We start from the raw sequence: 19,825 nt of genomic DNA on the forward strand, positions 1-19,825 counted from the left end.
GAAAGAGGTTTCATTGACTCACAGTTCAGCATGGCTAGGGAGGCCTCAGGAAACTTACAATCATGGCAGACGGCGAAGGGCAAGCAAGACACCTTCTTAATAGTTTACCTAGAATATTCATGAACACTGTGATAATCATCATGTAAAGTTATTGCCCTGTCAATCATTTTTATAGTCTATGAACTTACGTGTTCACCTGAGTAGGAAACATAAGGTTGAATATAGAGCTATTTTACCAGTAACTTAGGATTTAGCTGTTTTCATTAAATGAACAATATTGAATGTCTTATTTATCAAAAATTACACAAGCAACGATGATTCTGTTTTGGGCTGGGTTTATGATTTTATAGCCCTTATGGCAAATTTTGACACCTTATAGTATTCTGCAGGGATAAATATGAAGCTGCTTGATCAATAAAAGAAAAATGCTGATAATTCTTAAGACATTTCTAATATTATTTTACCAATAATTTTAAAGCCATCCTATTTTTAAAGATTTTATTTAAGTCACATGAACTTGAAGAGCATTTGGGTTTATTGTTTAATTCTGTGAGCATACTTTAACTTCAGCCAAAATTTTGTACCTTATGGCCAAAAACGTATAACAAAATATGTGTACATACACGTAAACATACACACACACAGACACACACACGCTCATACGAAGGTTCTACAGATTTTACTTCAGAACTCTAGCCACGAGACAGTAGTACAAACTCCCCGTTTGCAAAAACAATAATGAAAAAAAAATTGGATGCAAACAGTGAATTTTGTATCAGTAGGAAAGTAACAGCAGACTTAGGCAGAAAAGAAAACAGAGAGATGACAGAAAATTTAGGAGCTTCATAGTTGCAGATCGACCTTGGGGTCCTGAATTTTTTCTTCATGTAAATGTGCACAAAAAGACCACAATATGTCCATTTTGAAACACTTTCAAGTACAAGTGCCATAAAACCAATGGGGCGCCCAAAAGGGGGTCATTCTCCTTGTTTTTCCCAACTCTTAGATGATGTTTTCTACTCTGTTTTTTCTCAGAATGACAAACTGAGTTGCGGCCTAGGGTTTAGTGTAGTGGATTGAAGTGTGCTGATTGTGGGTGGGACCCCACGGTGTGTCACCACTGAGTTATTTCTGCCCTATTATGTGTCTCACTTTCAGTCTACTTTCATAATTAGTAACCTATTATGTGTCTCACCTCTCTGGAGGTCTAGCGCCTTTGAGAAGGCTCAAAACAGACTGACCGAGCTCCTATATGCATTTCCCGGATGACCCTTTGTAAACGAATTTTGTTTGGGATTCCCTGTAGGGTTGCTGCACATTGCAGGGGATCAACCCCCAGACACTCCCACTCAGGACCCAGTCACGCAGGAGCACATTTCAGCTGGGAGGAGCAAAACACCCTTTCTCTTTGGAGTTGAGGAAACTCAGTCTTTCATTTTTCTAGTAAAACAACAGTTCAGTTCCTCATGCAAATGCACATATAAGCCAACTGAGATAAATTTTGGGAGAAAAACCAATGGAAAAGACCCTTTAGAATGTACCTCCGAACTAGAAATGAAATGGGGTACCCAAAAGGGGATTGTTCTCCTTGTCTTTAGAAAAAGGCAATCAAGAAGACCCTTTAGCATACTCCTCCAAACTAGAATCGGGATCCTAAACAACTTCCTAGGAGGAAAAAAAAAAAACCCACCAGCTCAGAATAAATGGAGGACCATCAACCCAAGGAGGTTCAGGGCTCCCAAGTGGCTGGGACTACATGTGTGAGCCACTACACCTGGCTAATTTTTGTATTTTTAGTAGAGACAGGGTTTTGCCATGTTGGCCAGGCTAGTCTCAGACTCCTGACCTCAGGTGATCCACCTGCCTCGGCCTCCCAAAGTGTTGGAATTACAGGCATGAGTCATGGCACCCAGCCCAGAAAGGTGTATTTTGGTGTGACAGGTGTTCTTTTTAACTTAGCTATTGTTTCTTAGCGAAAATTGCTGAGTTCAGAGTGGAGTCTGTGAAGGAACAGGACAAAGAAAGTGCTCTGTATGCCTGGACTCAGCATGGATAGATCTGAAAGAGAGGCAAGCCTATTTTACCTGAGGGCCTACCTTTTATAAACACTTTATCTCCAATAGCTTTTTCACCTTCAGGGCAGGATAGTAACTAAGCCAAAAAGTTAGCAGATTTAATTTTTCTTATCAATTAGTCACTTAAGCTTTTTCTTTGCCTTTGCTAAGGGATTTACTAAGGCAAAGGCAAAGAAAAAGCTTAAGGGAAAATTAGATTAAATAAAAATACTGAAATCTTTGTACAAGTTTCTGCACATCAATAGGCAATAGATGAGACTAATTTGGGAGCCCTCACTTTCAAGTACACTTCTTCAAGTGCAGTCTTGTTTATTTGGAATGTTCCACTGTACCTTTAAATTATCCATAGTAAGATCACAATTTCTGTAAGCCTTCGCTGCTTCCAGGGCCTAATGCTTATGTATGTATGTATAAGCTGGAAGGTATTCGGTTCTTCAGAAATTAAGGATCCCATCATTCTCAGCACACTGTCGCAAGAACAGAAAACCAAACACCGCATGTTCTCACTCATAGGTGGGAATTGAACAATGAGAACTCTCGACACAGGAAGGGGAACGTCACACACAGGGGCCTGTAGTGGGGAGGGGGGAGGGAGGAGGGATGACATTAGGAGATATACCTAATGTAAATGATGAGATAATGGGTGCAGCACACCAACATGGCACATGTATACATATGTAACAAACCTGCAGGTTGTGCACATGTACCCTAGAACTTAAAGTATTTAAAAAAAAAAAAAAAGAAAGAAAGAAAGAAATTAAGGATCCCATTTTACCTCAAATATTGGCTTTGGCTCTCAGATCCCCTTGATCAACTTAGCCAATGATTTTTTCCCCCTACCTAAGCCCCCAAGAAAAAGAGACAAAAGGAGTAGAACACAAAAAATCCCTGCAAATGTCCAAAAGTTTATACCCCCTGCAGTATTGCCATTTCCTACAGGTTTCTTTCTGACTCAGATATAAGAAGCCTCACCAGGCGTGGTGGCTCACACCTGTAATCCCAGCACTTTGGGAGGCTGAGGCAGGCGGATCATCTGAGGTCAGGAGTTTGAGACCAGCCTGACCAACATGGTGAAACCCCATCTCTAGTAAAAAGACAGTATTAGCAGGACATGGTGGCACATGCCTATAATCCCAGCTACTCAGGAGGGCTGAGGCAGGAGAATGGCTTGAACCCGGGAGGCAGAGTTTGCAGTGAGCCAAGATCATGCCACTGCACTCCAGCTTGGGCAACAGAGCTAAACTCCATCTCAAAAAAAAAAGAAAAAAGTAAAAGAAAAAAAAGAAGCCTCTAACTAGATCCAAGCCAGTTGATTATTAGATCCAATCTAATCCTGGATCCAGTCCAGTTTCTGTCATGACTTCCAAACCCAGTTTGGATCAGAAAATTGCTCAGAGAACTCAGAGAGCTCGAAACACAAATCCATGGAGCTTTGGAATCCAAGAGAGAACTTACTAAGATCCCCAGTTGCTGCAAGAGAGCAATGGACACAACGGGCCCAGTGGGTACCTTGATTCACTCAGCATTCCTTGGGGTCACTGGAAGCTCTACTTCAGATCCCACTTCTGATGTCATCTGTTAAAAGAAAATTCTTAGCCAAATTAAATTTAACAGAGTTTAATTGAGTAAAGAATGATTCACAAATCAAGCAGCCTCCTGAGCCAGAGCAGATTCAGACTCCAGCACAGCCACATGGCGGAAGATTTATGGACAGAAAAAGGAAAGTAATGTACAGAAAGTGGAAGTGAGGTACAGAAATAGCCAGATTGGTCACAGCTCAGGGTCTGCCTTATTTGAACACCATTTGAACAGTTGGAGCCTTTTGATTGGCCAAAACTTGGTGACCGGCTCAAGAGTAGGTTATAGTCTGTTTACACACCCATTTAGGTTAGAGTTCACTATATATGGAGAAACCTTTAGGCCAAACTTAAAATATGGAAGGAGGCAGCTTTAGGCTAAACTTGATTGAACAATATCTAAATGTGAAAGGCAGCAATTCTCAACAGGTGAAGACACAGACAGGTGAAGCGCAACCCTGTCTGTGCTCTCTGTGTGCTATAGCAAAGGTGTTACAAATGCTGGGTAAAAGTGGTTGGAAAACACTCATCTAAAGACCATATCAATTATCCGTCTCTCCAGGTTCACCTAGCTCCATCTCAACATTAATTCAGACTATCAGAAAGCAACAAGCCTGACCCTAATTACTGTTGCTACATTTAAAAAATTGCTTTATTAAATCCCCATACTGGGTCTTTTAAGATTTCACGTAATAGCCTTGGCTTTTGTAAAGCAAAGAGGAAAAGGAGGTTCAGCAAAGGAAACTGCTAGTGACAGAGGTGAATAATGGTCAAAGAGAACAGGGAAAATAATCCTTAAAAAAGAAAATACTAGGTTCAGGGTTTAGGTATAAGAAGCCATTACAGACCATAGAAAAAAACAGAAAGGCGAAAATCAGCTTTTTAGCCCAGAATGCACATCTCTTTCCTGTCATCCTTCTTGTGTGCACTGAGTTGAGGAAGGAGAGATCAATTTTATGGAACTGAGGGCTAAAGGCCTCTCATTTTACCTCCCCAGTTGCTTGGATGTCATATCTGCCTGTTGCCGTAAGTTGGACCCAAATGAACAATGGGCCTGTTCACACTGGAGCCTTTTCCAGAGTGATACCATCTGCTTGTGTGATTCATCCATCTTGCAGGGTTACGAAGCACAAAAGCCATAGCTGTTTCTCGGCCACAGCCTGGCTGTAGGAAGAAACCAAACAAGTCTGGAAGCTACCCTCAAGGCAGAAGAACTAGCAGCGGTTGAGATCTCATGGGGAAAACACAGGGGATAAAGTCATGGAAGAAGTTATAAAAGCTGTTTTTCATATTATTTCTCTTCACTAAAATAAAACAATAAAGAAGACAATGGATCATGAGAATTACTAAATGCAGTTCACTATCTTAAATTAATAATGATGGTTATTGTGCAATTATTTTTCCATTTGCCATCTAAGTTTTGCTAAAAAACATTTCAAACTTTTTTCTTCCTCAAAGTTTGTACAAGATGAAACTTCTAGATCTGGTAATAGGACAAAAAAAAATCTGGAAATGTTAGATAAAATATAACAACAATAACAAAATTGTTTCGTTAGATATGCCCACGGCTTAGATGTTTGTTCCTACCATATCTCGTGTTGAAATGGAATCCCCAGTATGGTGGTATTGGAAGGTGGGGACCAATGGGAGGTATTTTGAGTCACCGGGGCAGATCCTTCATGAATATATTAGTGCCTTCCCTCAGGGATGAGTGAGTTCACATTCTATTAGTTCCCACAGAGCTGGTTTAGAAAGAGCCTGGCACCTCCCCCATCTCTCTCTAGCTTCCTCTCCTGCCATGTGATCTCTACACATGCCAGCTCCCCCTCTGCCTTCTTGCATAAGTGCAAGCAGCCTGAGGCCCTCATCAGATGCAGATGCCCAGTCTTGAAACTTCCAGCCTCAGAATTGTAAGCAAAATAAATCTTTTTCCTTATAAATTGCCCAGCCTTGGGTAATCCTTTATAGCAACACAAAAGAGACTAACACAGATACTCAACTGAGTTACAAGAACAAAAGTGTGAAAGCTGAGGTCCTATATTATGTAGGGGCAGGGAAGAAAGATAAAGAGAAGAAATAACATCAAACTAGGAGACCAAAGTCTTGGACCACGGTGAGGAGTTGAAGCTAAGCCATGTGTAGATTTGAAATCTAAATACCTAAATGTATATACACATGGGACACAGGAATCCTCAAGCCAAGAAATAAACATAACTATTGTTCCTGGGCTGGTGATTTCCTCAGAGTATCTAAAAATAACCAACAGAAATCCACAATTGACGGAATCTTTCTCATTCCAGACTGCTTGAAATTCACAGACACAAAAAATCCCTATGAAGAATTTACAGTTAATAATAAAGTAATAATAAAACATACATAGAACTAATACACCATGAACAAGAGTCAGCCTAGACAACAAACTAGGTAATAGAATCTGAAACACTATGATGAATATACTCTTCAATGTTGTAGACAGATAATTTTATTTATTTATTTATTTTGCATACTTGTTTATTTATTTATATATAGAAAGGCTCTGTCTCTGTCTCTTAGGATGGAGTGCAGTGGTCTAACTGCCTGATGGGTTCACCTTGACTGTTGCCTAGATAGAACCAATTTATCAAGACAGGGGAATTGCAATGGAGAAAGAGTAATTCACGCAGAGCCGGCTGTGTGAGAGACTGGAATTTTGTTATCACTCAAATCAGTCTCCCAGAGCATTTGGGGATCAGGGTTTTTTGTTTTTGTTTTTGTTTTGAGATGGAGTCTCGCTCTGTTGCCCAGGCTGGAGTGCAGTGGTGCAATCTCAGCTCACTGCAACCTCTGCCTCCCAGGTTCACATGATTCTTCTGCCTCAACCTCCCGAGTAGCTGGAGTAGAGGCGCACACCACCACGCCCAGTTAATGTGTGTATTTTTAGTAGAGACAGGGTTTTCTCATGTTGGCCAGACTGGTCTTGAACTCCTGACCTCAGGTGATCCACCCACCTCGGCCTCCCAAAGTTCTGGGATTACAGGCGTGAGTCACCCTGCCCGGCGGGAATCAGAGTTTTTAAAGATAATTTGGTTGGTAGAGGCTTGGGAAGTGGGGAGTGCTGATTGGTCAGGTTGGAGATGGAATCATAGGGGGTCTAAGTGAGGTTTTCTTAACGTCTTCTGTTCCTGGGTGCAATAGAAGAACTGGTTGAGCCAGGTTATTGATCTGGGTGGTGTCTGCTGATCCATCGAGTGCAGGGTCTGCAAAATATCTCAAGCACTGATTTTGGGTTTTACAATAGTGATGTTATCCCCAAGAGCAATTTGGGGAGGTTCAGACTCTTGGAACCAGAGGCTGTATGACCCCTAAATTGTAATTTCTAATCTTGTAGCTAATTTGTTAGTCCTGCAAAGGCAGACTGGACCCCAGGCAAAAAGCCGGTCTTTTCGGGAAAGGGCTGTTACCAATTTTGTTTCAGAGTCAAACCATGAACTGAATTCCTTCCCAAAGTTAGTTTGGCCTACATCCAGGTATGAACAAGGACAGCTTAAGGGTTAGAAGCAAGATAGAGTCGGTTAGGTCTGATTTATTTCACTGCCGTAATTTCCTCAGTTATATTTTGCAAAGGCTGTTTCAATGGTGTGATCCCAGCCTAATGCAACCTCAGATTTGTGGGCTCAAGCAATCTGCCCACCTCAGCCTCCCAAGTAACTGAGACTATAGGCATGTGCCACCATATCTGGCTACTTTTAAAAAAATTTTTTGTCAGAGACAGGATTGATATAGTTTGGATGTTTGTCCTCTCCAAATCTCATGTTGAAATGGAATCCCCAGTGGTGGAAGTGGGGCCTAGTAGGAGGTATTTAGTCATGGGAGCAGATATCTCATGAATGACTCGGCGCCCTCCCTGCAGTAATGAGTTCACTTGAGATCTCCTTGTTCAAGAGTCTGGAGTCTCCCTGCTCTCTCTCTCACCATGTGACTTGTCAGCTCCCCTTCCTTTCTGAAGACAGAGTTTCACTCTGTCACCCAGGCTGAAGTGCAGTGGTGCAACCTCCGTCTCCTGGGCTCAGACGATTCTACTGCCTCAGCCTCCTGAGTGGCTGGGGTTACAGGCACACTCCACACACTCAGCTGTATTTTTAGTGAAGATGGGGTTTCGCCATGTTGGCCAGGCTGGTCTCGAACTCCTGACCTCAAGTGATTCACCCACCTCGGCCTCCCAAAGTGCTAGGATTACAGGCATGAGCCACCGCGCCTGGCCTTTTATTCATAAATTACCTAGCCTCAGGTATTCCTTTACAGAAACACAAAAGGGACAAACACAGACGTCTCGCTATGTTGCCCAGGCTGGTCTCTAACTGTCCTCCCATCTCAGCCTCCCAAAGTGTTGGGATTACAGGCGTGAGCCACCATGTCCAGCCCTTTTTAATTTTTTAATTGACAAATACAATTGTGTATATTTACTGTGTACAACATGTTTTGAAATATACATACATTATGGAATGGCTAAATTGAGCTAATTAACATACGCATTATCTCACAAACATCTTTTTTTGCAGTAAGAACACTTCAAATCTACTCTCTTAGCCATTTAAGAATTCAGTACATACATTAACTACAGTCACCATGCTGTATGATGAATATTCTTAAATATTAAAGAAATTAAGAATAAACACCAAGGATAAAGAAGAAAACACCATGAGGAAAAAAGAATAGAAACATCTGGAAAATAATCAAATACACTGACAAGGAAAAATAGTCAATGAAATTAAAAACTCTTCCGACACATGCTACAATATGAATGAACCTTGAGGACATTATGCTAAATATATTGAGTCAGTCACAAAAGACTATTCGCTTTCACTTGTATTAGCAACCTAGAGTAGTCAAATTCATAAAGATACAAAATGGAACCGTGGCTGCCAGGGGCTGGGGCTGGGAGCAATGGGGAATTGTTGCTGAGTAGGGACAGAGTTTCACTTTTGAAAGATGAAAAGAGTTCTGGAGACTGGCTATACAGCAATGTGAATGGGCTTGGCACTACTGAACTGTACGCTTTAAAATGATTAGGATGGTACATTTTATGTTATGTTTACTTTAGCACAATTAAAATAACATTTTTAACTCATTTGAATGGATTAAAATGTGAGTTAGGCCTGGCTAAAGCAAGAAGTCGATTGCGTTTGAATCCCGGCTGAGCCACTTACCACTTATACGACCTCAGGCAAGTCACTTAACCTCTCAACTCCCTGATCTCTCAGAGGAGGGCTACAGCAGCACACAGAGCAGTTGTACAGAATAATGAGATATCACAAGGAAAAGTCAAACGGACACGGTTCCCAGTGTTCCATTGCTAGTAACTGTGATATTCTACTGTGCCATGTGCTTTACCTTCCTTCCCTATTCCCAACTCATAGATCCCTCTTTCTGTCTTCCCAACAAGAATGATTTACTTTCCTATGCCAGAAATGAAGTTCTGGGACAAAAAAAATATATAAGGAGGTAAATCTGTGTATACTGGAAATTTCCCTAAGAGAAATAGATGATTGGTATATGGTAATTTTCCAGAGAAGTCAGGCATTCTTAGGCATTGTTCTCTGTGCTTGTGCAAGAACACTTCTTTTTGCCTGTCAATGGTAAGAGTTTTTTTTTTTTTTTTTTTTGGACAAGGAAAGTAACTTAAAAGCTCCAGTATGCACAGGGATAGACACCATTGTTCTGAGAGATGGTGTACCTTATTTCATCTAATCTAAGATATTTATAGATATATCTATATTTCATTTTAATATATTAGAAGTTGGGATTATCTTATAATTGCCAGTATGTTATAATTTAATTGGAAATAACTTTTTCTTTCTTAGTGGAACATAAAATAATGGTGTGCCTTGAAAGTCCTAGGTGGGAGGATTGCTTGAAGCCAGGAGTTCAAGACCAACCTGGCCAACATAGAGAGACTCCCATCTGTATAAAAATATAAAAAATAAAAAATAATGGTGTATCTACAATCAATGGCTTCTTTGATTTGATGAAACATGATTATTTTGTAAACCAAAGGAATATGCTCATCATCAGCTAGGGATGTCACGATACCAGGAAAGAAAACGTAAAAAAGGAAAGGAGGTGCCCTCATACCCGTAAGAGCTCTCCCCAAACTTGTGTTGTCCTCAGTGTTTCTCTCTGGGTTAGCCACAGTGGTGCTGCTTTACAGATACTCTAACATCTCAAAGAAGGGCTGATATTCAGCTGGTAGGCACTGGTATGGACAATAGTTATTTCTGATGCACATCTATTCTGAGTGGCTAGAGCTCATGCCATACAAGTTGCTCATATTTATAATATTTCCCTGGGCTATAAGTTGTCTCAAATCTGTTTAGGCGGCAGGCAGGGTATAAATCATAAATATCCAGTCTTTCTGAACATGTACACTTTCGATAAAATGATAATTACATCACCAGATATTAATATTAAAGTTTTCATATTTAAAGCATTGTCAGTGATTTGAGTGCTGCAAGGAAGCATCATCCAGAAATCTGGAAATAAGACCAAGCTGTCTTGTGAGAATTAAAAGATAAAACATAATGAATCAGAACAGGGATATGTCATCCTACAAAAATGTCAGAATGGCCCAGGCCTTCAAGACAAAGCTATAATCTGGTTAAATACATTAATTTGCATGAGGAAAGAATAGGCCAATTGGAAACAGGTTACATAGCCTGAAAAGCCTAAAAAGAAAGTCAGAGTCAGTGTAGGCAGTGACCACCCCAGGACAGGCCTCAGGGAGAAGTACTGTAGCCCATTGCAGTTTTGTCACTGTCCTGAAGATAGATACATCTTTATCCGGTGCCATTAAAGATTGGACTCATATAACCAGCTATTCCCGTTCTAGCCTCTGGCTCACCAAACAACCTCCCAATTATAGTTTAGCTTTTCAAGCATGGCGTACATACTGGGAAAGAAGGATCAGCAGGAGGATTCAGGCATCCAGTCCTTTTGGCATTTATAGTTCTTGTTGCCTCAGAGGAAATTAATAAACTGGCCTTCTTGTTTCATTCATCACTGCTATGACCTCAGCTAAGAGGACATCACTACCATTATGCCCACCAGTTGCACAAGAGCCATGCGGAGGAGGGGAGAGACTATAAAAAAAAAACTCACCCTTGAACTCAGAGAGTCAGTAAAGCATCCCAGCAGCAGCTAGTGTGGTGGGAGCAGCACAGTCACAGCCCTGCTCAGATGTGCTGTGTCCACAGGATGAGCAAGACCAGGGGCTGGTCCGGAAGGAGCTCACTGCCTAGTACTCTGTGTAGAGTCGTCTTCCAATAAATAGTAGCTGGATCAGTAAATGAATAAGCTGCAAAAACTTGCAGAATATAGTATTTTGTCCATTTTGTCTTAATCAAGGAGTCCAATCCTCTATAAGCCTTCCATTGTTGCACATTTCCTGTCTTCTTGAATCCTCTTGTGCCCATCAGTGCATTGCTCCCTGCTCACTGTTCTGCCCAAACTGCCCTTCTCAGCCTTTTTATCACAGTGAGCAGGATGTAAACCACCACCACTCCAAGTTCCCAAACATCATTATTTGGGGACAGGAGGGAGTTCCTATCTTCTTGCCACAGTCCTGGCACACTTAACTGCCCTATATAGTTCCAGTTGTTTGTGTTGTTTTAACTTTTTTTTTTTTCTTTTCTTTTTCGAGATGGAGTTTCACTCTTGTTGCCCAGGCTGGAGTGCAGCAGCACAATCTCAGCTCACTGCAACCTCTGCCTCCCAGGTTCAAGCAATTCTCCTGCCTCAGCCTCCTGAGTAGCCGAGATTACAGGCATGTGCCACCATGCCCAGTTAATTTTATATTTTTAGTAGACATGGGGTTTCTCCATGCTGGTCAGGCTGGTCTCAAACTCCTGACTTCAGATGATCTGCCCACCTTGGCCTCCCCAAATGCTGGAATTACAGGCGTGAGCCACCATGCCCAGCCTGTTTTAACTTTTTAGCTAAATCCTTAACTTCTCTTCTCACTTCTCTCTGAGATCTTTGTTGTGCTCTCAGATTCATGAATTTTTACCGTAATTCTCTCACTGTCCATCACATCCTCATTCCCTTATTTCACAATGCCTTATCTAACCAGTCACTATGATTACCACAAATTTCTTTATTACTAGGGCCTAATAACATAAACCACAACATCTCATTAATTCTGCAAGGACAAAATGTCATTTGCGATTACAACACATTTGTCTCTCTATCATGGCCTCTGGGCTGTAGCTCTGTAGAGCATGTTCTCTATGAGTTGGTGATGGCAGGGATTCAGAGGGCACGTTACAATCATCTGAGGACCTAAACAATACCCTTGCTTGGGCCTCACCCGAGAGATGCCAGTTTAATTTCACTGAGTTTCTAATGTGTAATGGTCTGGGAACCTGACCATCAACTTCATGAGTAGATGCCACACTCCTCCTCTGTGCAACTCTGCCAAACCCAAACAAAACAGAGCAAACAAGCCTGATTTCAACCCCCTGTAAGACTGTGGCAGCTTTCCTCTAGACTGGTGATCTATGTCACCTCTTGGTTATGTCTGTAGGAGGGTATGTGGGTTCAGTCAATTACTGAGGGGAATCTTGCTAAAAGATGCTCACAGATGCATCTAGAAGGTTGTATAAAACATTGCAGCTTTTTCCCATCCAGTCCCTTGATACCTGGGGTCTCTTTGCATTCTGATCTCTCTTCTCTTCCTCCACCCTGGTCCTTTCCCCTCTCTTCTGTCTACTTCCCAAGGTCCCAACTCCTCCCTGGAATGGCAGTCGCAGAACCTTCCCGGGAATCATTGGAGGAGCCTTTTGATCCCAGAATTGAGTGTCCTCAGAAATAGTTTTCCATTACTTATACTCACTTATGCTCATAGCATAAGTTCAGTACATTATTATGTTCATTATGTGTGTTTTCCACAATTTTACCAAAGTCTGCTCCTGGGGAGGAGTAAGGTGAAAGAGAAATTAGGAAGGAAGAACTGGAAAAAATTCTATACACCCCCTTATAACAAACAGCTTGGTCTTTACTCATTAAGCAATGAAAGCAATCAGCTTCTGCTCTGCCTTCTCCCACTGCCGAGGGCAAGCGTTTCCCAAACATGAGCCACACCAGGCATGGTGTGCACAGCCTGTCCCACATGAGAGTGGTTGACAGGAACCATAAGTCAAGGGCCCCAGGAGGTGTGTGAGAGTCATAGAGAGCCTTTTCCTCTCATCAAAGCAGGGCCTGCTAGGTTGCTCCTAGCCCAGGAGGACACCCAGGTTCCAAATCAAACAAGAATCACACCTGCTGTTTGCTGGTAACCATGTTAGCCAAGTTCAGAGTGGGAGGGGAGACAGGTTCTTACACATCATTTCCTGCATCCACTCCCTTAGCAGGGCCCTTTATCATCCCACTCTTCCTTTCCTTCCTGGATGACTACAGTCTGTTTCTCAACGTGTGATGTTACTACTGGGACACATAGCAGAGATCCCCAAACATTTTTTCTGAGGTTTGAGATAACCAGTGTCATCATCAGGGTTCTCCATAGGAACAGAACCAATAGGGTGGGGGAAGTAGAGAGACAGAGATTAATTTAAGAAATCGGCTCACACAATCATGAGAGCTGATAAGCCTGAAATCCATGAGTTAGGCTGGCGAGTCCAGCAATAAGTTGATGTCTTAAGTCTGACAGCAATCTGGTGACAGAATTCCTTCCTCTTCAAGGGACCTCAGTTTTTTAATGCCTCCAGCTGACTCAGTGAGACCCACCCATATTGTGGAGGGCAATCTGCTTTCCCCAAAGTCCGCTGATTTAAATGTTAATCACCTATTTTTAAAATACCTGCACAGCAACATCTAGATTGGTGTTTGACCAAATAGCTGAACACAATAATTCAGTCAACTTGATACATAAAATTAACAATCACGATCAGAGTGAAGGGAGGATGTCGACCAGAGAACCTGTAAGTGAGAGAAGGGCATACTGCCGCCAGCTGTGCACCTCATCTCACTGGAAACCCTGAAAACCTTCAGAAAGGGACTTAAAGGAAAAAAAGGCTGGGCACGGTGGCTCATGCCTGTAATCCCAGCACTTTGGGAGGCTGAGGTGGGTGGATCACTTGAGGTCAGGAGTTCAAGACCAGCCTGGCCAACATTGTGAAACCCCATTTCTACTAAAAATACAAAAAAAATTAGCTGGGCATGATGGCAGATGCCTGTAATCCCAGCTACTCAGGAGGCTGAGGCAGGAGAATCAATTGAACCTGGGAGGCGGAAGTTGCAGTGAGCCGAGATTGTGCCATTGCACTCCAGCACTAGGGGCAGAGCAAGACTTCATCTCAAAAAAAAAGAGGAAAAAAAGCACACAGTGGGAGCTCAACAGCTGCAATCGTCAATTGTCTAGAAGGCACACAGTCTACATTCTGAGCAAAACACCCTCACTTCTTGAACTGCTAGATGAATTCCTCATTCTCATTAGTTTAAGCCGTTTAACTTAGTATCAAAGTTGCTCACAAGAGAACTGCAAAGAAATCTGAAGCTTTACATATATTCATGTATTACTTTACTCACATAATATTGTCAATAGTATTAGTGTTGTGACTTCAAAACTGTTTTATGCAAATGTAGAAGAAAGCAAATAAAATACATTGATGTTATTAGGAACAAAGATTTTCAGCATAAGAGAAATTAGATGATATAAAATATAAAACAGAGTTAAGAGGGAAAAAAACTCTGTGAAGTTGAAACTGGAATTCTCAGTTCAAACACATGATTGTGTATTTCCTAGCTTTGTCCACTAAAAGGAACTAAGAGCAATGAGATCCCAGTAGTGATGAGCACAAATAGTACCCACACCTCGGCTTTTAAATACAGTTCCCTATTCAAAAGGACAAGAAATGCTCAGAGAAATGGCTGGTTCCAGGGCTCGGGCAGAGAACACAAAAGACGAGCCAAGGACATCTTCTGCCAGAAAGTAAAAGAAGTACGTAAGGACCAAGGGGTTTATATCAAAAGAAAACAGGAGGAAAACTGTGTGGCGACATCTACCAAAGTAAACATACCCTACGAGCAAGGAATTCCGCCTCTACCCCTATTCTCCTCATCCCAAAAAATGTGTTGATCCCAAGTACCAGAATGTTCCTAGGGGCACATAATCGTCAAAACCTGGAATCATCCTTAATGTCCACCTACACTAGAATGAATAAATAAATGGCAGGAGCAATGAAAAACAAAGAACTGCAACTGCACACACAAGAGTGAATCTCATGACCTTACAGATGAGCAAAGGAGTCAGACAGAAAAGCGTACATCTGGTATGATTCCGTTGACACAAAATTCCAAAACAGGCAAACTGATCAATAGGTTTAGAAATAAAGCTGGTGGTTACTGGTGTGGGGACAAAAGTGATAGGAAGAGGGTATGATTGGGGCTTCGGGCTCCTGGTAATGTTTTTTTCTTGATCTAGGAGCTAGCTATTCATGTGTTTGCTTTGTGAACATTTTTTGAACTATAGACTTGATTTTTTGTGCATTTATCTATGTTATATTTTAATGTAAAAATAGTTTACTTTTTAAAAAGCCAACTTGTAGACTGGGCACAGCAGCTCCTGTCTATAATCCCAGCACTTTGGGAGGCCAAGGTGGGCAGATCACAAGGGCAGGGGTTCGAGACCAACCTAGCCAACATGGTGAAACCCCATCTCTACTAAAGCTTCAAAAATTAGCCAGTCATGGTGGTGCACACCTGTAGTCCCAGCTACGAGGGAGACTGAGGCAGGAGAATGGCGTGAATCCGGGAGGCAGAGGTTGCAGTGAGCCGAGATCGCGCCACTGCACTCCAGCCTGGGCGATACAGCAAGACTCCATCTCAAAAAAATATATAAAATAAACAAAGAAGAGCAACTGTACCTTTGAAATGGAGAGGTATGGTGATGACCACCTTAATCCAGTGATTGAATTTCACATCACAAATAATGGAACACTGTGGCATTACATGCCTCCTGATATGATACAAATTAACCTAATCTAAGGCAGTGGGGCTTCTTAATTTCATTGGAATCACCTGAGGAGATTTTCAAACTCCCAATGATACCTATATCAGAATCTACTGGGGCAGGGCCCGGAGTTGCCAAGCATCAGTATTTTTTTTTTTTTTTTTTTTTTTGAGATGGAGTCTCGCTTTGTTGCCCAGGATGGAGTATAGTGGCGCAATCTCGGCTCACTGCAAGTTCCATCTCCTGGGTTCACGCCATTCTCCTGCCTCAGCCTCCTGAGTAGCTGGGACTACAAGCGCCCACCACCACGCCAGGCTAATTTCCACACCTGGCTAATTTTTTGTATTTTCAGTAGAGACGGGGTTTCACCATGTTAGCCAGGATGGTCTCTATCTCCTGACCTTGTGATCCACCCGCCTTGGCCTCCCAAAGTGCTGGGATTACAGGCGTGAGCCACCACGCCCGGCCTAGCATCAGCATTTTTTAAAGCTTCCCATATGACTGTAATGTACAGTTAAGATATTCTGAACAAAAACATACACTTGAATCTAACTTCTAGTTTAAAGAATATATAGGAGATAGAGCAGTGGTTCTTACTTCTGACCTCATATTAGAACCACCTGGAGATTTTTGAAAGTAGGGCCACCTGGGCTTCATCCCAGGGGCTTCTGATTTAACTGGATTAGAGCAGCATTCAGACATTTGTATTTTCTTTTCTAGGTTTTTAGTTTTGTATTTAAAACCCCCAGTGAGAAAAGAGTGGACCAACTTATTACTTCTTCTTTGTGAGGCCAATTAATCAAAAACAGGGAATGTAGAAGAAAGCAAATAAAATATATTGATGTTATTGGAATAAATATTTTCAACATAAGAGAAATTAGATGATATATAACGTAAAACAGAGTTAAGAGGGGAAAAAAAAAACTCTGTAAAGTTGAAACTGGAATTCTCAGTTCAAACACATGATTGTGTATTTCCTAGCTTTGTCCACTAAAAGGAACTAAGAGCAATGAGATCCCAGTAGTGATGAGCACAAATAGTACCCACACTTCGGCTTTTAAACACAGTTCCCTATTCAAAAAGACAAGAAATACTCAGAGAAATGGCTGGTTCCAGGGCTCGGGCAGAGAACACAAAAGATGAGCCAAGGACATCTTCTGCCAGAAAGTAAAAGAAGTACATAAGGACCAAGGGGTCCTTGGTCCAGGCACAGCCAGGGTTAAAACTTACTGGGAAAGAGGAATAAGTTAACATCAAGAGAAAACACAATCTAGAATGTGGGACATTGTACAAGGCCGCTAGCCTGGATTCTTCAAAAGGTCAAGGTCATGGGGGGATAAAAGGAGGGATAAAACATTCTATGTTAAAATGAAGTTTTAAAATGTAATGTGTGCATTTATTTGAGAGAAACACCTATAAAGACATTTTGGGGGAATGAATGCAGTTTTTTTTGTTTGTTTTTCTGAGACAGGGTCTCGTTCTGTTATCCAAGTTGGGGTGCCGTGGATGGTGTCATCATAGCTCACTGCAGCCTCAACCTCCTGGACTCAAGTGATCCTCCCACCTCAGTCTCCTGAGTAGCTAGGCCTATAGACATGCACCACCACTCTTGGCTTCTTTTTTTTTTTTTTTTTTTTTTAGAGATAGGGTTCTACTATATTGCCCAGACTGGTCTTGAACACCTAGGCTCAAGCGATCTTCCCAAAGTGCTGAGATTCCAGGCATGCATGAACCACTGTGCCCAACCAGAAATTTAAATATTAAGTTGATTTTAGATAGTTTATTTCCTTAGCAGGGATAATGACATTTTGTTTCTGTAGATAAATATCTATATTCTTTTTTTTTTCTTTTCTTTTGAGATGGAGTCTTGTTCTGTCGCCCAGGCTGGAGTGCAGTGGCACGATCTCGGCTCACTGCAAGCTCCACCTCCCAGGTTCACACCATTCTCCTGCCTTTGCCTCCCGAGTAGCTGGGACTACAGGCGCCCGCCACCACGCCCAGCTAATTTTTTGTATTTTTAGCGGAGACGGGGTTTCACCGTGTTAGCCAGGATGGTCTCAATCTCCTGACCTTGTGATCCGTCCGCCTCGGCCTCCCAAAGTGCTGGGATTACAGGCGTGAGCCATTGCACCCGGCCTAGTTAATTTTCTTAGCAGGGGTAATGACATTTTGTTTATGTAGATAAATATCTGTATTCTTAAGGGATGCATGCTGAATATTGAAAAGTGATGTGTCATCATGTGTACATAATTTACTTTCAAATGGCACAACAAAAAAGAAAACCGAAGTACAGAGAGAGAAAGCAAATATTGCAAAGTATTAACAATTGTGAAATTTATGTGGAGAGCACCACAATAATCTTTCAACTTTTCTGTATGTTTGAAATATTTCATAACACAAAGTTGAAGAAATGAGAAAGATTTTAAATAGATAAAAACTTACTCACAAGGCCATGGAATTTCCATCTGTTTTACCTCTCTGCAGGCAAGTCTACTCACAACTCCACCACACTCAATCAATCTTATACCACACCCAGCAATTAAAGGCTGCCTTTCTCAATCTTTGCCCACTAGATGTTGTGCATTCAAACAAGTGTAGAAAATGCTGGGTTATACTGAATTTATCCACAATCAGGCATGGCAAACTCCACCAGGAAGCACTTCTCTCTTGAGCTGACCTCCCTCGCCTATGATATCCAAGAAGACTGGCAGTTATGGTATCCATGACAACTTTTGTATCTCATTTGGGCTTGAGAATCAGGCTTCCTCTAGTCTCTGACAGGGGCACTTCAAAGTAACAAGTCAGCAAATATTCTCCTGACACAATACAAGCCATATATGAAATACAAAACTCTCTACCTCCATGCCCTGGCTAGTCCCTTGCTGTGGGACAAAAATGCTTAAGCCATGATGGTGGGGCTCTCTGGTAAGTATTTAGCAAGGGAAAGGAAACTTTGGAACATGACAGACGGCAAAAGGTGATATCACTCTTTTCCCCCATAATCATCAGAGGCTCTGCCCTACCTGATAAGACTATAAAACAGATAAAGTACTTCCAGTCTGCAAGGAGCTCATGGTCAACCAGGGTGGACAAACACCATGCTTCTAATCAGGCAGACTATAATAAACTGCACGATAGGGGTGTTTCCAGAGTGGTGTGGGTCTACAGAAGAGGCAAGTGTTAATTCTATCTGTGGGTGTTGGAGAAAGGTACACAAAGCAGTTCCTTGGCTTTGGCAAGGGAAATGTCGAGAAATGAAGGGAAGGGCATCCAGGCCAGGCAGAACCGTGCCAGCAAATGCACCAGTATGTGAAAGCACCCAGTGTGTTCAAGAAGTGGCACCAATTTGGTGAGGGGAGAACAAGACAGGACCAAGATGGCCCGACTTCTTTGCAGCGCAAATTTTACGTACGTGATTTACTGATCTGCTCTCCTCCTCCTCCCCTTCTCCTCCTCCTTCCTTCCTTCTTCCTTTCTCCTTCTTCCTCTTCTTTTCTTCTTCTCTCTTTAAGCATTCAAAACAGATCTTGCACAAGAACTCAGGGGAGGGAGCACCTTCCACAAGTGGAATTCTAAACAGGGCTTTCCTAAGGCTCAGAAATGGCAGGCGCCAGGGTAATAGCTGCTTGATAAGCAAACTGTAGGTGTCAGAGCAGGAGATTCCAGGTCACCACAGTGCTCTCAGTGCTCCCTAAAACTAGGTGTCTGAGTTCTACAAGTGGGACAATGCAGATACTACTTGTTAAGAGCATACATTTATTCAGTTAATTTTTAAATTACATTATCCTTGTCAGCACTAGTGATAAAATAAAAATGGCTAAATTAGTTGTGTCAAACACTGTTGGACATCATCTCTGTGGTGGTGGTTGTTGTTTTTGTTTGTTTGTTTTTTGTTATGGAGTCTTGCTTTGTTGCCCAGGCTGGAGTGCAATGGCTCAGTCTCCACTCACTGCAACCTCTGCCTCCCAGGTTCAAGTGATTCTCCTGCCTCAGCCTCCCAAGTAGCTGGGATTACAGGCATGCGCCACCATGCCCGGCTAATTTTACATTCTAGAAGACGGGGTTTCACCATGTTGGTCAGGCTGGTCTCGAATTCCTGACCTCAGGTATTCCACCTGCCTTGGCCTCCCAAAGTGCTGGGATTACAGGTATGAGCTACCGCACCCAGCTGACATCATCTCTTTAAAAACTCC

The sequence above is a fragment of the Colobus angolensis genome, unplaced genomic scaffold (genome assembly GCF_000951035.1).
Source record: "Colobus angolensis palliatus isolate OR3802 unplaced genomic scaffold, Cang.pa_1.0 Scaffold202, whole genome shotgun sequence".
NCBI lineage: Eukaryota > Metazoa > Chordata > Mammalia > Primates > Cercopithecidae > Colobus > Colobus angolensis.